The sequence below is a fragment of the Stenella coeruleoalba genome (assembly GCF_951394435.1).
Source record: "Stenella coeruleoalba genome assembly, chromosome: 5".
Taxonomy (NCBI): Eukaryota; Metazoa; Chordata; class Mammalia; order Artiodactyla; family Delphinidae; genus Stenella; species Stenella coeruleoalba.
Genome location: NC_137150.1, coordinates 97,756,249 through 97,775,174, shown reverse-complemented (window position 1 = coordinate 97,775,174; position 18,926 = coordinate 97,756,249).

The window sequence follows — 18,926 nt, the reverse complement described above, 5'->3', positions numbered from 1 at the left end:
ATCTTCCCTATTTAAAAGGTTTTTTTTTTAACTGAAATAACATGTAGTGCTCATATTTCACAGAGAAAAGGCATAGGGTTGAAGAAAGAGGGACTAAAATCCATTGGAGGTCCCAACAAGAAAGTGGAGACATACTCAAAATAGGATAATTCAGAGCAAGGCTGTATTCCAGAGGCATGATTCACAAATGTGTGGGTTTAGGGAGCTACAAAGGTAAGTGCAATGACCTGGAGGCAGCTGAGATTTTAGCACCAGTGGGACTGAGGATAAAAGGGAGGAAGCCATATCAGAATCCAGAAGGAGAGAGAGCTGGGTGGAGTCTACCTTGTGAAGAACAGTGACTTTTGGTAGCAGCACACAGTTTGGTCTCACAGGGAAGGAGCCAAGGGAATACATCCTTGAGCTCACTGTCAACCCCCACACACAGCTTCCTGCAAGAGCTTTCCTTTGGCCAAAGGCAAAAGAAAGCCTGAGGGCTTGGAAAACCCTCTTGATTGAATCCATACAGGTCAGCCTCTCAGGATTAATAATTTTGCTGGGTTGTGAAGATTAGAAATTACAAAAAGAATCATTCCTGGTATGTACCAGGCACTAGTACTTTATTTCTTCTAATCCCTTTACCACCCTCTACTGTGCGTATTTTATCTCTATCTCACATATGTGAAAACTGAGGCTCAGAGACTTTCAGTAACTTGCTCAATGTGGTCACACAGCTAATAAGTATCCCATCCTGATTTGAACTCCATTCTGTTCTTTTTAGGATGTCCCACTACATATAAAGTGCCCATCATTGTGCTTAGTACACAATGAGTTCAGGCAGGTAATACTGGGTTGACCCAAAAGTTCCTTCAGGTTTTCCAAGTTACGGAAAACCCGAATGAAATTTAGGGTCAACCCAATGCTATTAATGATGGTAAGAAAAGAGCTGCTTCTTATTATGCAAAACTATGTGCTATGCTAAGCCCTTTACATACATAATCTCAGTTAATCTTCATAGCCACCAACAGATCTCATCCAAGAAAAAAACCTTTCCTTGTCACTGAAGAGATACACAAATTTTGACCAAGGACTACATGGTGACCATGAGAATCTGCCTCTCGGATTTCCCTGTGTAGGGAGTGTAACTGACTAAGAGCTCCAGGGGCCACACTCTAAAATGTCAACCCTGCCTTTGCTCCGAGATCACACTTCCCACCAGCTACTCTCAGCGACTGAGTACAAGTAGGATACTAAGTCATGCCGTTTCCTAGAAGATGGAGAATTCCTTTGATAAGCAACTTTGACTTCAGGACTCCCCAGTGGCCTCACCAAACTTTTCTTAGAACTGCAATTCAGTCTAACATGTTTCCACCCACCTCCCTCCCTTTCTTCTTTCCTTCCTTCCTTCCTCCTTCCCTCCATTTCTTCCTTCCTTCCTTCTTATTCTCTCTCTCGTTTGGGGTCAGACCTGCATTACACTCTGATGTCTCTCCCCATTTTTGCTCACAGGCATTTCCCCTAAATTTTTCTTGCAAGTTTAATCCTGCCTTGGTGTCTACGTTTTGGCAGACCTGCCTCTTGGAAGACCCTACTAACATGGACCATGGCAGTCTCATTGAAATTTGTCTTAAATATAGTATTTGATAGATGATTATTGAGTATTTGTTGAGTATCCTTTACTGAGTTGCTAGAAAGGACAAGAGAAATCAATCAAGCACTTATCCACAAGTAGCTTACAATCTAGCAACACATTTAATATGTACAAAGATAGCTGTCAGCTAGTTACCTGATATGACAGAAGAGATCACACTGGATGGTCAGATTCCATCCTTTTGTGTTTTATGCTATTATCAGTGGGAATTCCATGCATGTTCCCTGGCAATGTTTCTTTGAAAATTTGGTTCTGAATCCAATATCAAACTGTGGTTTTTTGAATCCTAAGTGGAAATGGCTTGGCAAGAAGAAAAAAAATGAACGGCTGTCTTTGTCCAACTATTTAAAATATGTATTTTCCAAGTATCCCGTTCTTTCCACTGTTTTTTTGTTTTTTCAACAAAGACCCCACAAAATATGTTTGCACTCAGAAAGTCCTCTTCTCTTCTGAGACAGATAAAGATTAGCAAAAAAGTCATTGGTCTAAGCATTCTTTTTATTTATATAACAGGCTACTACGTGCATCCCCCCACCCAAAGAAAACAAAAACTTTCCCTGATATTTTCTTATGTAGATATTTGACCAACATTCTTCTCTTTCTTCGTAATGAATTTTGGGGGTGTATGTGATATACACAAAGAGAGAGACACACACACACGTACATACACACAGAAAGACAATTCTGGTTATCTTTGTTGTTGGGTATAAAATATATCTTGCACAAGTCAAAGAATTAAGAAATGAAAGACAATTCCAATTTTCTATTATTTTCTCACTTGAGGGAATTCACAGTCTTTTTGTTTAAAAGAATCCTAAAGTCCTAAAAATAACTACCACCTTTTTAACATGCATAGAGTCTATAACAACTAATTAATCATTCTGGAGACAGGATGAAGTATCTAGAGATAGACCATTTTAGTAACTTCCAGTTATGTTAAGTTAATTTACTTAGTGATTCAAGTGATTTCTCACCTTTGATATGTTTTTGAAAAACCGAACAAAAACTTTGTCAAACTATTGGCTGAAATAAAAAGGGAGCCTCCAAAGCTTGACATATGTCTTCATAATTTCCAGGATACCCATTTGTACTGAAAACAGCCTACAAAATGTAAGCAGGAGTTAACGGAAAAAGTCTCTGCTTTCCTAAGGGTGTCTAAGTTATGTGGCCAGATGTCTTCAGTTATTATACTTGGGGCATCCAGCTGATTCTGAGAATCCCAGCATGACTGTGGATAAGAACTCAATGAAACATGGGTCCTAAGGAGTTATCTCCTCAACTGTGATCACAAGTGATATCTCATCCAGCCTGACCACAGATCAGAGCAGAAGCCTCCCTCAGCTGCATGGCATTCAAGACACCTATTCAGCTGAAGGGGCAGAATCTTCTCTACCTTCCCTTTCACACACCCCAAAGAATTACCCTTATTTGAAAATAATTCTTGACAGAGCAGAAGGAAAATATGGGAGGGTTTAAGATGAAATGAGGAAAATGGCCATCTCTGGTCAGTTTCATAAACTTCATTAGAGTTCAATAAACGCCTATTCTTTTTATAGAAACTTGCCTCCCTTCTCTTGGTCTGTAAAATTTCACAGCCTTAACACAGAATTTAGTCTGAATCTGTTTTAAATGAATCTGTTTTATACTTATCTTCCTTTAATGTAGCTTCTTGAGGGTTAGAACCAGGCTGTGTCCTCCCTCCCCCTAAACCACCCCTCCCAGCAAAGTACACAGTGGTTTGCACTTAGTAGACCAATAATTAGGTAATAAAAATTGGATGACCAAGAAAAATAAATCAATTACTTTTGCCTTCACGTATATTTTAACTTTCTGCATTATTGATTCATGAGTAATTAAAAGAGAAGAGTTTCAAAAATTCATAAAGATCTTTTATGTAAAAAATAATATATATATATACACACGAATATTTGTAAACTGAACAATATTTATCTTTAAATTTCTGTGACCAAAACTATCTGTGTGACCACAGAATTGTTAACTGGTTATTTTTGTCATTTAGAGTCATTTTTTAATTTTCTTTCTCTTTCCTGGCTCATTTTCCTTCATTAAGTCTTCCTGGGAAATTTCCCTTTCAGATTGGGTCAGAAGGCTGTGGCTTTTCTACTTTCTGTGAGGCAGCCCACCAGAGAAAGATGCTAACTGACCAGGAGGGGTAGAGATAAGATTCCTCTGAGGAATAGTGGAACTTTAAGAATTATTCTCCAATGTTATATGGAATGACATTTTGAGATGGTTAAGTCAGAATTGTGGTCATGGGAGGGAATCAAGATTACCGTAGGAAGGTTAAAGCAGTCAAAAGCTGAAGCAGAAATGATCAAGATTTAAGGAGCTGGGCTTCCCTGGTGGCACAGTGGTTAAGAATCTGCCTGCCAATGCAGGGGACACGGGTTCGAGCCCTGGTCTGGGAAGATCCCACATGCTGCAGAGCAACTAAGCCCATGCGCCACAACTACTGAGCCTGCTCTCTAGAGCCCGCGAGCTACAACTGCTGAGCCCATGTGCTACAACTACTGAAGCCCGTGCACCTAGAGCCCGTGCTCCACAACAAGAGAAGCCACTGCAATGAGAAGCCCACACACCACAACGAGGAGTAGCCCCCGCTCACCGTAACTAGAGAAAGCCCGCACACAGCAACGAAGACCCAACGCAGACAAAAATAAATAAAATAAATAAATGTATTTAAAAAAAGATTTAAGGAGCTATCTGGGAAGTAATTCTGACTCCACAAGCAGCATTTACCAGTCTACCCATTTTGTTTCATGCTCAGAATTTTTGGAGAGATGATAAGAGAAGAGGCAGGGCAGGAAGAGGGTAAATGCTTAAAGAAAGCTTGCCATGCCAAAAGCTTTTATCTTCCTTATATGTTCCCTTAACTAAGCAACAACCCATAATTCGTATGAAAGATAAACACAACAGTGGCCATTTTCACCTAAGAGTTGCACTCTATAGCTGAAGCTACCATGTCTTTTCCCAGCACATATGGTGTTACTAATGACCTGGAATATGGAGAGATTTTTCCAATCCCTCAAACAAAAGCAAAAGTGGCCACATCAGTATGCAGCACTAAAGAGAATTTTGAGCATCTTCAGTATTTAAGTAATTAAGATGGCCCAGAATATATCGGTCTGTTATTAAGCACAGATAAAAATGAAGTAGTTTCCACAATTTGAAGATGCACTCCCCTTCTTATCTTACTTGTATCCTCTAGAGCAGGGGTCTAGACCTGGGCCGTGGACCAGTACTGGTCCTCGTCCTGTTAGGAACTGGGCTGCACAGCAGGAGGTGAGCGGCAGGCAAGTGAGCAAAGCTTCATCTGTATTTACAGCCACTCCCTATCGCTCGAATTACTGCCTGAACTCCACCTCCTGTCAGATCAGCAGCGGCATTATAGGAGTGAGAACCCTACAGTGAACTGCACATGCAAGGGATCTAGGTTGTGTGCTCCTTATGAGAATCTAATGCCTGATGATCTGAGGTGGAGCTGAGGCAGTGATGCTAGCGCTGGGGAGCGGCTGCAAATACAGATTATCATTAGCAGAGAGGTTTGACTGCACAGAGACCACGATAAATCAATTGCTTGAAGGTTCATAACAAAACCCCATCAGTGAGTGGCAAGTGACAATTAAGCTGCATCTCGTGGCAGGCTTTATAGTGGCAAGGGAGTTGATGTACTTCAATTGTACAGCTGCATCTGGTGGCAGGTTTTAAGTCAGAATCTGACACTTATTTTAGTCCTCACATAGCCCACCCATTATTTTATTCACCACTTCCACCTGAGCCTCTTTCCCCACACTGTGCACTTGTCTCAGGCACAGTTTTGGTAAGCCCACAAGCTAACCCTAGTCAAAATGAGTAAAAAACAAATGTCACTGTAGGGCTTCTTTGAAAAGGGGGAAAGACCCAATGATGAGACAGCAGAAGATTCTAAGACTGCCAACAAAAAGAAAGCTGCATTTAAAAAAATACCAAGAGTCCTACTTAAATTACGAGTTCATTGCAACAGGTGATTCACCTTCTCCAAGCCTGCTTTGTGTAATATGTGGCGACTGGCTATCCAAGGAAGTCATGAAACCTTCAAAGCTGCTTCGCCCCCTGGAGACCTAGCACTCTGCGTTAAAAGACAAGCCTTTGGAGTTTTTCAAAAGAAAAAAACGTGAACACAAAGAACAAAAGCAATTATTGAAGGCCACCACTTCATCAAATGTGTCTGCACTGAGAGCATCATTCTTAATGGCTCACCGCATTGCTAAAGCTAAGAAGCCCTTTACTATCATTGAAGAGTTGCTAAGGATATTTGTCGTGAACTTTTAGGAGAGGCTGCAGTTCAAAAGGTGGCACGTGTTCCTCTTTCGGCTAGCACCATAACTAGATGAATTGATGAAGTAGCAGAGGATACTGAAGCACAATTGTTAGAGAGGATTAATGAGTCACCGTGGTACACAATCCAGGTTGACAAGTCTACCAACTTTGACAATAAAGCAACAATGCTTGCTTTTGTGTGATATATTTTTCAGGAGGATGTGCACGAGGATATGTTATGTGCAGTTTTGTCGCCAACCAACACCACAGCTGCAGAGCTATTCAAGTCCTTGAATGATTACATCTCAGGAAAACTGAATTGGTCATTTTGTGTCGGTATGTGCACACACGGAGCCATGACTGGACGGCTTTCTGGTTTCACTACTCAGGTCAAAGACGTCACTTCTGAATGTGAATCTACACACTGTGTCATCCATAGAGAAATGCTGGCTAGCAGAAAAATGTAACCTGAACTTAACAACGTTTTGCAGGATGTGACTAAAATTATCAACCACATTAAAGTACATGCCCTTAACTCGTGTCTGTTCGCACGGCTCTGTGAGGAGATGGACACAAAGCACACATGTCTTCTCTTATACACAGAAGTGAGATGGCTTCTAAAGGTAGATCACTGGCCAGAGTTTTTGAGTTATGAGAGCCGCTCCATAGATTTCTTTTAGAAAAACAATCACTACTGGCAGCACATTTCAGTGTCACAGAATGGGTGGCAAAACTTGCTTACTTGCGTGACATATTCAACCTGCTCAGTGAACTCAATCTGTCACTTCAGGGGAGAACGACAACTGTGTTCAAGTCAGCAGATAAAGTGGCTGCATTCAAAGCCAAACTGGAATTATGGGGGTGATGAGTGAACATCGGGATTTTTGACATGTTTCAAACATTGGCGGAGATTTTGAAGGAGACTGAGCCAGGGCCTTCTTTCTCCCGCTGGTGCATGATCACCTACCTCAGCTTTCAAAAGAGTCTGAGCATTACTTCCCAATGATAAAAGACTCCTGAACTGGGAAGGAATGGATCCACGACCCATTTGTGAATAAGCCAGGTGAATCAACTTGTCTGTGCTAGAAAAGGATCAACTGCTTGAGATCACAAATGACGGTGGCTTTAAGAGTGTGTTTGAGACAACTTCAAACCTCCAAGCATTCTGGGTTAAAGTCAAAGCGGAATATCCTGAGATTGCCACAAAAGCACTGAAAAGGCTGCTTCCGTTTCCAACATCCTATCTTTGTGAAGCAGGATTTTCTGCAATGACAGCAACCAGCGACAAAATGAGATTACGGAGTAGACTGGACATGAGCAACACACCTTGGGGGTCACTGTCTCCCATCACCCCCAGGTGGGACCCTCCAGTTGCAGGAAAACAAGCTCAGGGCTCCCACTGATTCTGCATTATGGTGAGCTGTATAATTATTTCATTATATATTACAATGTAATAATAGAAATAAAGTGCACAATAAATGTAATGAGCTTGAATCATCCCAAAACCATCCTCCCCGCATCCATGGAAAAACTGTCTACGAAACCGGTCTCTGCTGCCAAAAAGGTTGGGGACCACTGCTCTAGAGGTTAAGCCCTGGACTTAGAGTTCCAAGAACTGTAACTGAGCTCCAGTACCACTTAGTACCTTGTAACTTTGGGCAGGTTACTTAGTCTCTCTGAGCCTGAATTCCCCCACCTTCAAAACTGGAATATGTTTATCTGCCTTAATTAGACAAAAGAGGTTTTGTAAGGCTCAAAATGAGAAATGGATGGAAAAGCATTTTGTCAATTATAAAGCACTTCGCAAGAAATTGTATTAAATGGATTATCTGTTGGTGGGGGCCCTTTGATGATCTTTACTTGAGTTCCACCAACCATTCAACAGTTGATCGGTCCTGACATGACCACCATCCAGTCCTTGCGCCGATCTTCCATTGCCTAAATACAGCACCGGGTAGGGTATAAATGAATTGAGACCAAAATCTGTGTTCTCCTCGTTCCTGACAGATCTCCTGGTAATCAGAATTCTAGAGTTGTTTTCAAAGATAAGTGTTGGGAGAGAAGTCATAATTACATCAGTTTAGGTCCTTAAACTGTAGGGGACTGTCTGTTTCATGTATTTTATTAAATTATTTTTGGAGAGCCCAAATTAAATTATATAAGTTTATGTATTTCATAAGAATGTACATAAATATTCATGTTCTTTGCTCAAGTTCTAGAAAACTCTTGTGAAAAGTATTCCTTTGCCCCTTGGATTTCAGTAAAGATGTTTTATTCTTCCTTTTAAACCATTTTAAATTATGTTCCACACCAGCAGTGTATGTTACATATCCTGCCAGCCAATAGCTAGACTGCAATGGCATTCATCCAGATTCTCATTTGTACATAAATTGTTTTAAAACACGTTCTCTATATTACATCCTAATCTCATTCCCAGCAAAATATACATGATTCAATATAATGCAAATAATATGATGATGAGAAAAAGTTACCAAGGAGCCAAAATGGTGTTATAAAGTCTGACTATAAAATCCATATGCTCACTCTGAAAATGTTCCAAATAAGCACTAGAAACTGACAGTTTAATGCGGTACTGAAAAGGTCATATCAAGACGCAGGAAGGCTCATGAAACTGAAGCACATGCAAAGGAGATAGTCAAAAGAGTATCAGAACTCCTGTCAAGAATTCAGTATAACATGAGGCCCAAACTTCTAGTCCCAAACTTAATATACTTCTGTTCATAGCAGAGACAAAATATTCTATCTGTATTAGAAACATTGGGAAAGCAGAGTAACATAGGTATCGTATGTTTGCACTAATCCAAATCAATGAAAATTTTAGCCACAAGATTCCTTCCTTAGAATTAATAAATGTGAACAACTAGATTTTAAATTTCCCCACATACCAAGAAATTATACATCCATCTGCCATTTAATTCACTTGTCTGATGAGAATTCTTCATGTGCATGATACTTGACTATGTCTTCTATACAGTTTGCTGCTGGCTGTTTTAGGATAATGTTTCAGGCATGGTTGTTGGCTTATATATTCCCATGGTGCTTTCTCAAGATGAATCTCTTAAATAATTTTTTCTTAAGTATAGCTTCAAATGTGCATCTTATAAAAAGGACCATGAAGGATTTGCCAAGGCCTTTTAATTATTTTAAATTTATGGTCTACTATAACACCATCCCTATATTTCACCACATTTCCATATTCCAGATGGAGAAACTGAGGCAGAAAAAGGAAACTCTGATTCAGAACATTCAGTGATTGAGACAGAACTGTTGTTTCCAAATTCCAAATTTACAAGAGTTTTCTGGAGCTGCCTTAGAAGACCTTCCTCCAGGCATGATCAGAACTCTGACACACAACTAACTGCTTTTGTAAACAAGACAATGGCTACTGGAACGCCCTCTAATTGGCATGAGTGAAATCAAAAGCCAATAGAACCAAATAACCTTGGCCGAGGCTACATGACAATTCTGACAGTAAAACTCTGAAATGCAAACATGCAACCATTTAGCAGAAAAAATTAGAAGCTTCAACATGTTTTTCAATCCAACATAAATCAAAACAAACATTAATGGAGTCATGAGATGCTTCCAAACTGGCCTGGACAGAGCAAATCACTAAGCTGCAAAATAAAATATTCGAGGAGAAGCCCTCTTCCTTGAATGAGGCAGCAGACCCCAAGGTAATGTGTCCTTCCGTCTTCTACTTTTCCCACCAGTGTAGTCAACTGACTCAGTCTGAAATGGAACTGCTGCCTCATGAACTGGGTCCCATGGGAAGTAGCAGCCAACCTTCAACCTCCATTTAAATGAGAACAAGAGACAACACAGTGTTAAATCGGATATTTTCTGTATTGAGGAAAAGCCCAAGAAAAACAAAAAGGACCAGAGAAATCATTGGGGGAAAGTAAGCTATCCCAGCATTCTCCTACCCTGGGATGAGAAGTTGGTACAATGACAAGAAGAGACAGAATTTTGAGGATTATCTGGTTTGCGGCTACTGCTACATACTCTTATGTTTTGATTCAAACTTTATTAACTCTTACAGCAACATTGCATAATTAGAAATTGGCTTTTAATTCTAAAATTGAGATACTATTTCTCCCTCAAAAAGTATCCTAATAAATTAAGAATTAGAAAAAAATACAAATAACAATGTCAAAGCAATCAATTGTAAGTCTCTAAAACTGACAGTAATAAAGGTAAAAATCCTAACTCACTAGCTCAGACACACTGCTCTCCCCTTTCAACAACGTTTGTTACAGCATAGGTGTAATTTTATGTCTACTTCGCAATGTGTTTCATGATAAATTCTTCCTCAGTTGAGGGATCATTTTGAAAATATTTTGAATGGCAAAGTGCAGAATTCAGGGCAGCGACTTCCCTGGTGGTCCAGTGGTTAAGAACACGCCTTCCAATGCAGGGGACATAGGTTTGGTCCCTGGTCGGGGAACTAAGATCCCACTTGCCACGGGGCAACTAAGCCCACATACCACAACTACTGAGCCCACACGCCACAACTAAGACCTGACGCAGCCAAATAAATTAATAAATAAATTATATATATATATATATATATATATATATATATATAAAAGAATTCCAGGCAAACTAAAATATGTAAAACTAAATTTTATACAGCTCCTAGATTTCTAAATTGAAAGCTATTCGAAGAAATTATCTGTTCACATATATACTAGTATTCCATCTGTTACAAATTCATGACTTTTTGAAAGGAAACAGTCCATTAGGAGCATAGACTCATAAACCTGATAAACTAAAGCGTTTGGAGACCACTGATTACAATCCCCCAATAGAAGAAGGAAACTGGGTTAATAAGCCAAATCCTAACCTTCAACATGACACACTCAAATAGAAAATAAATCTATCAGCAACTTGCTAATGACCTTTTAAAACACGTTGCAGGATCTTGCTCTTCCATTAAAGGCTCGTTCCATTCCTCTCCCACTAACTCCAAAAAAGAATTCAGATTTGACATCTTGTAACTTGCTCCCTTAATATAAGAAGTTATGTGTACACTCAGCAAGTTCTTTGTAATTCTGATTCTCATATATTTTTTTTCTATTTTCTCATCCCTTAGAAGATCTTTTTCAAAGTTATGTATGGGAAATGTGGGGAGGGTTAGAAATATCATGAGCACAAAGGAAATCTGAGTAGATGTCTCTCTGTGGCCATTGGAAGAAAGTAATGACTAGTATTCATGGCTGCATGTAAAGAATTTTCACTGCTGAACTCATTGTGACATTTCAAGGAGAAAAAGTCCCCAGTTACCTAAATAGTTATACTGAATGTATCATAAATTACACCAACTGGTTGTGCTCTCTTCCTGCAAAGAGAATGTATTAAATTCGTAAACATGAGCCAATACATTAGAATGTGCCAGCTCATGGAGTTCCTTTCACCCAAAGAAGAGACTCCATTTGATAACTATTCTTCTACTCCAAATAAATCCAGATCGGAAAAACACACCTTTCAGTAAAGTTGAAGGGCAGATACAAAACAGCATGATTCCTGCAAATCCTCGGAAACAAGACAGAAGCTTATCTGTCAAGGAACTGCAGGAATCCTAAAGGTCAAGACCATCTTGTTGAAAATCCTCACTTCAAAGATGAGAAGCCTAGAGAGGTGAAGTGCCCTGCTCAATGTCACAGACAATAAAGGGTGGTTCCTAACTAGAACTCTGAAGGCCAAGCTCCTGGAGTTCTCTAGTCATTCTTCTGACTAGTTCTGTGAGAGGACATAGGTCAGGTGATTAATTGTCCTTCCTGAAATCAGAATGTGACCTATATGTTTACTTGAATTGACTTTTTCATCTGTGATTCTTGGTTGGTACTCAACTATCATGTTGAGCTGATACTCACATGTTTATAAAATAAGCCTAAACTCCAAATCCTCCACACTATTACTATTAAAAATATTTATCTTGTTCCTTCAAACTCTGTAAACCTGCTCTTAAAACTTTTACATAAAAGTCCCAGACACGAGTTGTGGAAAAAATATTTATTAGATTTATAGATAGAATAAGATTTGTAGTCTGAACTTAAAAGCTTAAAGAAAAAAAATACTTCATTTCTTCAATATATTGAATATCTTAGAAACCAAGTCATTGCAATCAGTCCTTCATGAGCACAGAGGTTGCCCTCAAGGACCCAGAAAACTCCTACTGTCTTCTCCTTGGGATTTGTTTGAACTGAGGCAGGGAGAGAGCCTCCCTTTCCCCACCAGGCTTGAGCTGAGAAGCTGGTAGTCCAGGGCCGTGGTGTGAAGCAGGCTTACTGCTTTGAGAGAATAAGGGGGACGGGGAGAGTGTGTTCTGGGTATTTTGATCCCAGGTTCCTGTCAGCCCTAGGGCCAGCTCTGCTCCCACCTTTATCATGAGCAGTTTAGGTGAACCAAAGTATTCTCCTTGTTAGCTTTAGCTGGTTGGTTTGGGTCTTCCAACTAAAGAGTCCTAATTACTGTTGAGGAATGAAGGGAGAGACCTATGTTAATGCCCTTGTGGGTAGAATTAAGCTGTATAATTTGGAGAAAAAACCCCATAATGACACATATTTAATATTTGGGTCCTCATATAGCTTCTTCCTGAGGAAAGTTTTTCTCCCATCTTCTTGCCTTTTGACAACTCTGCAGGTTTGACCCCTCTCTGCCCTCTCCAGGGATTCCTCTCACCAAAGTCAAGGATCTGGTGGCACCAGGATGAGCCAGAGGGCACGGTGTGGACCATTTCCTCCTCCTTTCTTCTTCCTTTTGGTTCTGGGATATGAGGGAACCACAGTCACTGTGGATATTTTCTCAGCTTATTATGTGACTGGTCTCCAGATTTAAAAAGAAAATACTCTGGAAGAGTTATCAGTCTCTGATGAAGACATTAAAACTGTTTAAGCCCAACAGAGTACAGAGTTCGGATGGTGCCTGCATCCTAACTTCAACAGCTGGGGGACTAGTGGCACTAGATGGTGCCATTAATTGAAATTAGAAACTCAAAGGGGCAGATTTAAGGATAAAAAGGGTTCTGTTTGGTACAAAAAGAGTTTGAGGTGCTGAGTGATACCCCTTAGGTAGTGTGGTACATGGTTCTAAAGTTCAGGAAGCCAACTGGTGTTGGAGTAGCATGTTTTAGAATGATTGCCATTAAGTTGGTTTCTTATGTTTTGACTCCAAGTTGCTCGTTGTAAGACATTTTGTTAAGTGCTGGGTAGGGCACTGTATCTATTCTAGGAATGAGTTTGGAGCAAGAAATATAAAACCATCGTAGAGTTGATCAGCTAGATAGTGATTTCTTTCTTTTTAAAAAAATATATATAATTTATATTTTATTGAGATAAAATTGACATATAACACTATTAGTTTTAGGTGTACAACATAATGATGGGACATATATATCTCAAAATGATTACCACAATAAATTAACATCCATCACCAAAATTTAAAAAAAGTCCCCCACACTACTGTATATAAAATAGATAAACAACAAGGACCTACTGTATAGAACAGGGAACTATATCTTGTAAGAACTCATAATGGAAAAGAATCTAAAAAAGAATACATGTATAACTGAATCACTTTGCTGTACACCTGAAACATTGTAAATCAACCATACTTCAATAAAAAATAAAAAATAAAATTAAAAAATTAAAATAAAAAATTAAAGTCTCACCTATAATTTAAAGAGTATCTTAAATCAATCTCCTCCATGATTTTCTGCAGTCTTCAGCTGGAAAGGGAACTTTCTAAGCCCTAGGATACCTAACTTACACCTCTTATTTAGCATTTGCTACATACTTCCTTGTATTGCTGTTATTCATATATGCATTTCATCTGCCTTGCTGTGTCTAAAACACTTAGAGTTTAGGTCAGGACAGTGCCTCTCCCTCAGTTATACTCCTAAAATACACTTGTCTTTTGGGGAAGCCCATCAGCCCTTTGGAAGTCACTATCTGATTTGTATCAGAGTGAATTACTTATGGATCTAGATCCTGCAACAAATTAGGATGTCTGCTGATTTTCCACCATTTTGTCTGTTTTGTTGTCATTGTTGTTGTTGTTTTTAAAAGCTCCCATTGCACTTATTTTTGTATCCTACACTTAGGGAAATTAAGAACTAAAATAACATCATGCCTGGCATAAAGCATGTACTCAAAAAATATAGATTTACAATACTGTGGAAATCCTTCTAAGGTGCTATTATAACACTAATCCATTCTTTTAAAAGCTGTGCAGTATTCCATAGCATGAATAAAGCCACTTTATCCAGTCATGTCCCTATTGAGAGTTCTTTGTTTCCAGTTTTTGGTCACTACAGAAAGAAAAAAAAAATCCTGCAATAAACAGCCTTCCACACTAAGTTCTGCTATAACATGATATACGCATCCCTAAAACTCACCTGGCTATGCAAAATTGTGCAATAAAAACCACAGGGCTTCTGCAAAGTATGTGGTTTGGGAGCACAATGTACAAAAACCTTCCCCAAGAAAGCAACATATTGAAAACTAGGACCCTAAAAACTGGTAGCACAATTTCACACATGATAAATGGTTAAGAAATACATAAATACTGCAATAGCTATGTCACTCAACCTTGAAAAAGACCTGAAATCTGCTTTAGGAAATGGGCATCAGAAGGGTTGTTGCTTGTGAGTTATCGTGAAGTGTTGGAAGAAGGGTTATCTGGAATCAGATAGAAAGTTATAACGCCAGATGTGGACGGGTGTAGCTCCTAACACACACAGTGAACTAAGGTAACTGGAGATGTATGAGGTGTATTTTGTGTTTTCCCAGGCAGCTGGGTTCAGCTGGGTGCAGTTTCCTGCCATCCCTTAGTATTTTTTGCATAGGAAATTGTGTATAAGCCAAAGCAAAACTCATGTTATGCTCAAAGTGTTCCCTAATATATCAATTGCATTGGAACAAATTCACATTTTCAGAGTAAAGTGTTATAGCAGAAGTGACTGCATAGGTATCTTTAGATGCCAGTGTTTTCATTCCTGTGGGTTAGATTTCCAAGAGAGATTGATGGGTTGAAGGATTTGTGCCCTATGTTGGTTTTTAGATACTGTCAGATTGCATCCTAATCAGTTTTAACAATTTTAAGAGATTTTCTATTTTCATATCCTCAGAGAAAACAATTCAGTCCCAGACTCTACACCCATTTCTTCCCCAATTTGAGATAACAACTCTCCGACTTCCAAGAAGAGACCATGGACCCTGCTTTGCACTAGCCAAAGCAGCCAAATGGTTAATTTAAAGGACGAGGCATTTCCTGGGAAAATCAGGGAAGAAAGCTACTCCTACTTACCTGCCCTTCGTCTCTGTCTATGCTGCTAAGGGAGAGAAATAAAAGATTCTTCAGACCCCCAGGTACTTTTAAAAAAAAAAATTTTTAAATCTCTTTTGAAAAAGGTTGAACTACATAAAACAGAGAAGGAAAATAATATTTACTTATGACTCTACCAAGTAGAGGTAAGCATTTTTAATATATTGGTGGGCTATGTCTGTGTGTTATGACATCATGTAACATTTAGTTTATCTTGACTACCTCATGTCATCATTATCATTAAGGTGCTGCTTATTAACACTATATACCTGCATAATTCTCCATTTTACAATGTACCATAATTTACCTGGACACTTTTCTATTGTTAAAAATTAGATTGTTTTCAAACGTATTCGCTCTCTTCCACTGGTATTTTTCTGTATATATAAATACATATGTGATTCTTTCTTTTCTATATATATAATATAGTCATATGTAAATAATTATATGTAATTACTTCTTTAGAATAATTTCCAAGAAGAAGAATTTCTCAAACATAAAGAATACGTTTAAGGCTAATGACATAATTTGTAAAATTCCTTTTCAAAAAATTTACACCAATTTACAGTTCCACAAGTCCAGCCTTAACCAGATTTTAATATTATCTTTTGTGAACCTACCTTACTTTGATGTTTGAAATATTACATGCTCTCATAATTTGCATTTCTATTACTTGTAAGAATAAAATATTTTATCCTGGGCTTCCCTGGTGGCGCAGTGATTGAGAGTCCGCCTGCCGATGCAGGGGAAGTGGGTTCGTGCCCCGGTCCGGGAAGATCCCGCATGCCGCGGAGCGGCTGGGCCTGTGGGCCGTGGCCGCTGAGCCTGCGCGTCCAGAGCCTGTGCTCCGCAATGGGAGAGGCCACAACAGTGAGAGGCCCGCGTACCACAAAAAAAAAAAAAAAAAAAAAAAAAAAAAAATTATCCTGTTTAACAGCCACTCGCTATCCTCTTCTGAAAATTTTCAGGTTCTGTATCATGCCTTTTATTAATATTCAACTTTAAAATAATGGTACTAATCCTTTGTCTATTGTATTTACTGCAAATATTTTAACAGTTTATTGTTCATCTTTTTATTTTATGAGGTTTTATAATATTAAAGATTTTACTAAAGTTTAAAATTTTTATCTAATGAGATTTGTCAGTTTTCCTTTCGTCACTCCTATTTGTTTAGTTTGAGGATTTCTTTTTAGTTTTTCAATTTACATACAGTAAAACTCACTCTTGTTGTACAGTTCTGTGGGTATTAAAAAAATAAATGGAGCCCTATGATACCATCACAATCATGATAGAGAATGGTTCCATCACAGCAAATGTTCCCTCCTGCTCCCCTTTATTGTCAACAACAACTAAGCCTTAATTCCCAGAAACCACTAAGCCCTAATTGCCAGCAGCCACTGCTCTGTTTTCCATCCATGTAGTGTTGCCTTTCCCAGATGTCATATGATGAAATCATACAAGCTGTAACCGTTGGGGTCTGACTACTTTCACTTAGCAAAGCAAATTTGAGATCCATCCTTGTTATTGTGAATCATAGTTCATTCTTTTCATTGTTGAGTAGTAGTTCATGGTATGAATGTACTACAGTTTGTTTATCCCTTAACTAGATGAAGGACCTCTCAGTTGATTCTAGTTTGAGGCAAATATGAAGCTACTATAAACATTTCCATACAGAAAACATGTTTTCATTTCTCTTGGATAAATATCTAGAATAAATTCTGGATCATGTGGTAAGTATATGTTTAACTTTATAAGAAAATATAAAACTGTTTTCCAAATAACAATAGATTTTTGCATATCTATCAGCAGTGCCTGAGAGTTCCAGTTGCTCCAATCCTGGTGAGCACCTAGTACTGTTACTTTTTTTTTTAGTCATTCCAATAGATAAAGTAGTATCTCATTATGGTTTTAATTTGCATCTCCCTATGACTGATGAAGTTGAGTGTCCTTTCTTGTGCTTATTTACCATCTGCATAATCTTCTTTGGAGAAGAGTGGGTTCAGAGGGTTGTTGTTGCTATGGTTACCCTCAGTGAACCTCAGGCTTCAAACCGAGGTTTGAAGAACTACTTTGTGTTTACGGTGGGGATAGTTTCCCCAGATGGGTTTTCTCAACATCTAATCTGCCCTCAGTCTTAGGTCTTCCCTTTGCATTAACCTTAGAGAAAGTATGGTCCCACACTCTTGAAACTCCCCCAGGAATTTTCCACTAATATTTGTTACTTGACATTTGCTGGCCTAGGGTGGGCATGTGGATGTGGGTGTGGGTGTGGGTGTGTGTGTGTGTACGTGTGTGAAGGGGTGGAAAAGGGTGGAAGCCTCTGTTCTGATTAAGAATCAGTGTTAGACATGCACTTTGACCCTGGATCTGGAGCGTGTGTTATTCTCAGTGTCCCTGCCCCTCCCTCAGGGATAGAGGATATTTTTCTATTCACTTCCCCCAGATGCAAACACTTTTTACCAGTGCCCTCCTCCCTGCCACCCCCCACCCCACATAAATTAAGCCTTTGGAGGATATAAGAAAGAAGTGTCCTGGTGGGGTTTTGGACATTCAGCAGTGATAGGAGCTCTATCAGTCTTCATGAGTGGCAGCCCACGCTCTTGGGCTCATACATAACGGCCAGCACTAGGAAGACCATCGTGTTCGATGCTCCCTGGTAAGAATGAATATCTGATAAAGAGATCTTCGCACTTTTTTCCCACCCCATAGATCTATTCATGTGCCTCTTCCCCAGACTTCCTTCTAATATTCCAATGTTTCTCCTTTCACCACACCTACCACACCCTAGTTCAACCACAAAACCATTAACAACTCAGGAGTCCATGTATATTCTTACCTCAAGCTGCTTTTCCTTCCACATAAAGTAGATGACTGAAGCTCTGCTCATTGAATTTTCCCTCACTACTGTCTTTCAGGGTTATCCCAAGTGGGGCTTCAGGGCAGCAGTAATCCTTTTCTAACTTGCCCCTATATATCAAGCCTACACTTACACGAAAAAAACTCTTTTTTCCTCCCTCTATTGGCTGATTTTAAGGAAACCCCATGATTGGAAACTGAATGAGGGGTGCTGGTGCAAAGTTTTAGATGGCAAGTGAATACAAAACCACTTGCTCTTGGGACTTCCTTGGTGGTCCAACGGTAAAAAAAATGTGCTGGGTCACTGAATCTTCAGAGTTTATTTCCTACCGTGTATCTTACCAAGACCTCCAACATTCTTGTTTGTCTGGTACAATTAACATGGTATCAGCAATAGATCAATGTGATGTTTTATGGAACATCCAGGTGGTCCAGATCCTGTTGGTCCATATCATGACAGAAGGTAGGAGAGCTAACAGGGCCCTGGGGTAAGGCCACAAATGTATACTGTTTTTTATCATGTGAATGAGGCTTGCTTCTAATCCTTCTTCATAGGTATGTGAAATAATGCATTTCTTAGATCCGTGGTTACATGCTTTGTACCTGAGGTGCTTTGTTAATCTGCTCTAGCAAAGATACAGAAGCTATCATTGGAACCACCCCTTGACTGATTTGCTGCCATCCTCTGGGATCCAGTTCTTTCTTTTAGGGGCCAGACAGGTGAATTAAGCGAAGATGTGATAAGGAACTCCTCTTCTGCATTCTTTAAATC